This window comes from Bidens hawaiensis, unplaced genomic scaffold (assembly GCF_021521415.1).
Source record: "Bidens hawaiensis isolate Kalapana, Puna unplaced genomic scaffold, B.hawaiensis_p1.1 tig00062045_1, whole genome shotgun sequence".
Taxonomy (NCBI): Eukaryota; Viridiplantae; Streptophyta; class Magnoliopsida; order Asterales; family Asteraceae; genus Bidens; species Bidens hawaiensis.
This window is the reverse complement of record NW_027506501.1, coordinates 17,094-24,290: the sequence shown is the minus strand read 5'-3', so window position 1 is coordinate 24,290 and position 7,197 is coordinate 17,094. Positions and strand designations below refer to the sequence as shown.

General features: G+C 38.3%; 1 pseudogene; it reads right to left on the bottom strand.

Moving 5' to 3' along the window:
• Positions 1-536: 536 nt before the first annotated feature.
• LOC143618020 (fanconi-associated nuclease 1 homolog pseudogene) lies at positions 537-2,643 on the bottom strand (annotated as a pseudogene).
• Positions 2,644-7,197: the final 4,554 nt, after the last annotated feature.

Below are 7,197 nucleotides of genomic sequence, written 5' to 3'. Positions count from 1 at the left end.
AACATTTTTCTCTTGTTAAAAAGTCTCATCTCCAACATTTTTCTCTTGTTCCACACTGCCTTTACCAGTCTCATTTATGCTATCTTGCCATTCCAACAACAACCTTTTCTTAGCTGCATTTCCTTTATCTATTACTATCTCACTTGCAAGCAACTCCTCATCTGTTATCTCTTCAATAATAAACTTTGAGGGTGAGCAGAATTGAAGTATGTGTGTACAGAGGTGTAATCATGCTCAACATACACATTCATTAATTTCCAAGCTCCAATATACTGAGCAAATCCCCTAACATCATCATTACTTCCCAAAGCTCTAAGCCCCCAATCCAATTCTGAACCAGGTACTAGATAGTGGTAGAATCTAACCATTTTTGTAGGATACTGTAATTGCTCCAAGATTCCATCAAGCTCGTGAACAGAAAACTTGTCAATGCGAGCATGTCAACGAAATTGATAACGGCTCTGTTATAAACCCGTCCCGGAAATTTGGTGAAAGTACCACCATGATGCAACTTGATCGAGAACAAATGTGGATGATTAACATTCCTTAGAAACCAGAGGGTTGACCCTACAAACCTCATCATTGAACCCGGAATCCATACAAAACAGAAGCCACGCACGTTGTTGTTCAGAAAGCCGATCACGAGGCCCTTTAACTTCAGCAAGCTTTGCCTCACCAGTATAATCTGAATGAAACCGCCACAATAATAGATCTGGCATGCCACTAGACCAGCTCCTGTAATCTTGTGCCAAGTGTCGACAAATGGTTGCCATGCAACCGCTACCTATGCAAGTCATAACCGCTCGAAGCTCTGTTAAGGAATGTCGATTCCAGTTAATGCCTCGACATGATGTTCCAAAATGGGATTCCCATGATGTTATGAGAATTTCCTCTGCCATGCCTTCCCGAATCTTTGATAATAGTGGTTCTATGATGTTTTTTCTAGATTCATAAAATTAATCTGTGTCTAAATCTAAGGGTGAAGTCTGAAATCTGGTAAGAAAGACATTTGGCACATCAGAAAAGATGACATCCCACATAAGCAGCCCAAAAACAGTCAACCAAATTCCACTTTCTGAATGAACCCCTTGCCATCCACCTCCATCTTCTCCGGCATAATATTGCAGAGCAAGCTCCTCCACCCTACATTGTTCTCCATCTTCACCATAAAACCTGCTCTTTGTCCCGGTTTTACAGTTAAGTGGCCTACCTTGAACATGAACCTCGGGGATCTTTCTATTGACAAATTCTGAAAAACTAGGAATCTTCCACTGTCTTGGTGGTTTTCCTAACCGAAGTACACGTCTTTGCAATGATATTCTTGAACCGGCACGAACCCACAGATCATCTAATCCACTTTCAGCTACAGATAGGCTCTCATTGACCCGACCCAGGTGTTCCAAATCAATTGACAGTCTCAATGTCCAATAACCTCTTCTTCTATCTTTATCAAAACTTTGTAATAGATGCTTAAGTAAATCAATTGCATCGGTATACCTACGTTCAGATTCAAGAAACAAAACGCCTAAAAGAAGCACCTTGGAGTAGACCCACGATGCTGAAAAACATGAAAATTTAACTGTTTTTTGCAGCACAACTGGATATGCGGGACGTGGATATTGCAACACATCTCAAGACCATTGATGAGTCATCTTCTTCAAGAGATTCATCCATAATTTGTGCTACTTCAAGTGCCTCTTCATACAATAGTAAATCATCTCTACTAGAAAACATCTGGTCAGTTACAATACAGTTGTAAGTTGGATACTTCACGATTCCCAAATCTACAAGTAAAAATGCTGATAGATCTTGCTCCCCATTACAAAAGAAAAGCCTCTCAACACGCCCAATTAGGGAATAAGCTGCTGAAGATATACGTATGCAAGAGCCAGTTTTCTCAAGAACCATTTTATATATCAATGGGCTTGATCCATTCCCGTATGCAGAAAGAAGTGAAGAAACGGACTCCTGCTTGCGTAAACTATAACTACATTTCTTATTAGTCACACTTAATATTTCCCGCAGCTCGCCAACGTTAAGAATGTTCAAGATTCCTTCCAAATCATCTTTGTGTAATTCACCTGTGGTTTCAATAGAACAAAGATAACCTGCTTCAGAGAGTTCCTTAACTGCAAGTTGGTTGTCCAATATTTCAGCATAGGATATATTAGACATTCGAAACCATGGACCTTTGCGTGTATAAAGGCGAATAAAGAGCCTTTGACTATCATTAGAAAGCAAAGAAAACTTTTCTAAGAAGGTCTTTTCATCATGTGTGAAAACATGAGAAGTCGTCTTCAAAACCTCTTGTAGCAACAGACAAAAATTATGTTGGTACTTCACCATGCCATGAGGGACTGTCTCGCTTAAATTAACAGCATTTATAACATGTCGACATAACTGTAAAATTTGAATCTTTTCTTCTTCTAGTCCAGTAAAGGAAATATTCTCTTGACACCAAAATTGAATTGCGACAACAGCACGAGATTGTTCAGGAACCAACATTATACGACCCTCGAAGTTTATGTTGAATGTGTCCATTAACTTTGACAGATGTTCAGCTAGCTCCCGAGGTATATAACCAAGCACTTTACTGTATTCAGAATCTGCAGAAAGAACCTGAATCAAAGTCCAATTAATCATTTAATATCAGCAAAACAGTTAAACTCAAAATGTAAACTAGCATAAAAAGGTTAACTAGGGCAGCCGCAGAGAGGAATGCCATCAACTAGGGCGCTATTGGCCACTAACCACTCGCTCGCCGGACGCTCGGGCTCCGCGTTTCAAGTTCGTTATCCTAACCGTATCCTCTGCTCCACCGGGAGCCTGACCCCTTCTTCTATCTTATCTACTGCCTTGCTCCTCGGCTCCATAGTGCTCCAGCCGCTCGCTGTAATAGCTTGCTTCTCGAGTGGCTCGCACCCTGGGTGGTGCGGCTGAGCCAGAGTGGGCTAACAGTAGGCCTATCTTTCCGGGTGCACGCATAAAGGCATGATTAGTTCCACAAATCTCACTGCACTGACCATAGTAAACTCCTTCTCGTTGTACCGAAATAGAGATTTGATTTAAACGACCAGGTATAGCATCACATTTTACACCAGAGGAAGGTACAGCCCAACTATTAAGTACATCAGCAGATGTTACAATAATACGTAGATGACTTTTGGCTGGTCCAGAATCAAATAACTCACGCGGTCCAGAATCAAAAACATAAGAGTTCGGAGTAGTAAGTAACTTGTATCCATAGAACATTTGACGTGACATAGATAATAAATAAATAGGAGTTAATATCATTCCAATTGTCATTACAAAAGTGATGGCAATTTTGGGCATTAAAAGATATTTTTGGCTGGTAATTATTCCTAAAAAGACTATCACTTCTGCAACAAAACCACTCATACTCGGTAATGCAAGGGAAGCCATGGAAAAGCTACTGAACATCGTAAATATTTTTGGCATGGGGATAGCTACTCCGCCCATTTCGTCGAGATAAGCAAGACGTATTCTATTATAGCTCGTTCCTACCAAGAAAAAAAGTGCAGCACCAATAAAGCCATGAGAGATTATTTGTAAAATAGCTTCATTTAGTCTCGTATCGGTTATCGAAGCAATTCCTATAAATATGAAACCCATATGAGATACAGAGGAATAGGCTAAACTTTTTTTTAAATTACGTTGGCCAGGAGATGTTGAAGCTGCATAGATTATTTGTACTGTGCCTACTATCATCAACCAAGGAGAAAATATAGAATGAGCATGTGGTAATAATTCCATATTAATCCGAATCAATCCATACGCTCCCATTTTTAATAAAATTCCGGCTAGAAGCATACAAGTACTGTAATGCGCCTCTCCGTGGGTATCTGGTAACCATGTATGTAAGGGTAGAATCGGCAATTTGACAGCAAAAGCAACAAAAAATCCAATATAGAATATTATTTCCAAAGCCACAAGATACGACTGATTAACTAATGTTTCAAAATTTAATGTTGGTTCATTAGAACCATATAAACCGATACCCAAAACTCCCATTAAGAGAAAAATAGAACCCCCGTCGTGTACAAAATAAATTTTGTGGCTGAGTAGAGACTTTTCTTTCCTCCCCACATGGATAGAAATAGATAAATTGGAATTAATTCTAATTCCCACATGATGAAAATGATCCTATTTGACCACTGTACATTCCTACACCTACGGGCTCAGGTTCCTTCCTCCTCTAGTCCGAATCAAGATGGCTCCTCTCGATCTTGTGATGCCTTCGGCCCAAAATTATCCAGATAGTTGCCTTTACTTTTAGATTGGTCAAGGGAAAGCTTATGAACGGTTCCGAAATGACACGCTATTCCGTCTCATCCTTTTGCCCCAGATGGTAGGAATAAGATAAAGAAGGAGGACTTTTTTTACTTCAACCGAGGAAGACTAGCACCCGTGTCTTTGTTTAAATCAATGGCAGTTCGGGCAGGCCCGCAGGACTGGAATTCTGAAAAGAAGGAATGTCTGGCTTTTCCTATTCTAGTGCAGGTTCTTGCTCGGTATAAATCGCTTCACTTTGATTGGGCTTGGCCCGCGCCTTGACAAGGCTGTTGCCCTTCCTTCCACCCGTAGAGAGAGCCAGAGTTAGGCCTTTATATGACGGATTTCTTGATAGTAGGATCAATGATCTTTAGTTTCATTCAGGATCGACGTGCCCCAGGTTTGAAGAATTCGATGACAGGCCTTCGCTACAAAAAAGATCCCGGAATTGGTCGATTCGGAATCGGCTGGATTGGATAAAGGGTTGTTTCGTCGATAGCATTATCTGATGTGGGATGCGTAGTAGCTGTTGTCACGGTAGGGGTCCCTAAGGCGGGAATTGTCCTAAAGTAGCCATACCGTTGATTGCTCTCCTTGTTCTATTGTATGGGAGAATTATCTTAACGAAAGCTTTCTTTTTGGCCTTCGTGTGAGGGTTGTCATAACTTGTGTCTATCCGCTGTTAAATGACTTCACTTAATAGAGTCTTAAGGGCAGTCTCTTTGAGAAGGGGCCGTATTAGTTTTTATTAGCTGTCCCATGGAAAAGAGTAAGTCTTGGCTGTTGGCATGTGTCACACCCCAACCTACGGCGGAAATGCCGGGGCGCGAACTGATTGTCACAGCTCTCAAGGTTACTATCATGCAATATTTAAATGACAATATCTATTAATTGAATTCAATTATCAAATAAATCAAAATACAAACAAGTACATAATTTATACAACGATACAAATTTTATACTTCTTGATTTAAAATATTCTTCTAACTAAAGTCTTTAGTAAGTTTTCACCAACCTGCATATGCGTATAAAATAGAATTTTGTCAACAACACATGTTGAGTGGGCCACACACCAATTTAAGTGTACATATAGTATATATAAAAATAAGTATTTGCAACAAGTCATATGAGAATAACAAATTAACCAAATAAGCAAGTATAACTGAGATGTCGAGAAGCACAAGGCTATAACGACTGGCGTATGATCATACTAGACTGAGATTATGTTGGACCTCTCCGAATGCGAAAGCATACAAAGCAAATAAGCACATAAACAAGTAAGGTATAAGTTGTTAACACATAAGACAAAGTTGCAGTTTTGAGTATAAGTATGTATAAGAAATATTATTTACGCATATGTCCCCAAAACATTGAAAGCGGTAAAATAGGGGAATGTGGTACTCACCTTAGTGATTAAGAAAGTTAGGTAAGAAAGCGGTGAACGAAGCTCTTCAGGAATGATACCGACAAGAAGTCCTAAGTAACAATAATTGCGGGAAAAAATAAATATGTGTTGAATACGAAGCTAAAATTAGATGGAGGTTCGGGAAATTTATGATCGAGTGTGTTATTACGAAAGTTAAATATTATTACATTAATTTTATTATCAAAGTGCTATCGTATATAATATGATTTGTTGATACAAAAATATATAAAATAAATATTTATAAGTTATGGATAGAATATTTAAAGAGATTTGTCTTAGATGAGCATTTTAAACTAAATATACGATTTATATATTTATGTATATATTTTTATTATTAATAAAGATTTCTTTTAAATAAATAATAACAGTTATAACTAATAATACAAAGTATGATCCTTTAAATAAATATGTAACTATAATTTTAATACGTAAATGAACGAGATGAAATTAAAGTATATATATTTTAAATTACAATTCTTTAACAATTTTTAATAACTAATATATATATATATATAAATGTATATATATTCATATAAATATATACATGTATATTGTTTTAGCCAAAATATCGGAAAACGAGTAGTTAAAGTCGATTTTATAAAAACATTGATTCTTTATTATGTATACATATTAGTAATATAATTAAATAGATTTATGAGCTTTAAATATAACAAAAGAATGCTTTAAAAAAAACAAACTAAAATCTCGGGCTAAGGAAGGCTCGAACCCGCATCCCAGCCACGCAAAACCCTTACACGCACACCCCTGGCTAGGGGCTTATCTGATTACAACTCAGAACAAAATAAATATAACCAGGCAGTTGATGCACATAATGAAGAACAAACCCTAGCAACCTTAATCGATCAATTTGTGCTATAATTTAACAATTAACGTTAGGGTTATTGTTAATAGGATACTCGCGAATACAAAGCTGTACACAATTACCTCGAAGACAGAAAAATCGATGGCGGGAGCTTCGCCTAGAAGAAAGACACAAAGGGGATAGAATGCCTTTCTTCTCTTAAGATATTTCTTAAAAAGAGGTGGTATTAGTTTTGAAAAGAAAAGAAGGCCACCGCTTATCCAATTCATTGCCAATTGCAGCAGCAGACTCGAACCGATCGTTTTGAGTGAATGCCAATATGGGCAAAAGGGTTTAAGTTGTCAACCGCAGACGGGGCTAAGCTTTAGCGCGAATTCAAAGCCGGGAACCAAGCTAAGGATTCATGATTAGCGCGAAAGCTTAGCGAACAAAGAAGCGCAGCCCCTCCATCGACCAAGACTCCTTCAATATGCACTTTTATGTAAAGTGGCATTAGGTGCATGGTCATTGCCTCAGTAGGTCGATACTCGTGCTGAGCTTACTGGTCGTAGTATGTGTCCTTTTTCTTTTTGAAGATGGTGATCATAGGACTGCCTTTTATCAATGTAACAGGCTCAGTCTGCTTCTCCCGCTGTTTATTCGAGAACTTGTCGCT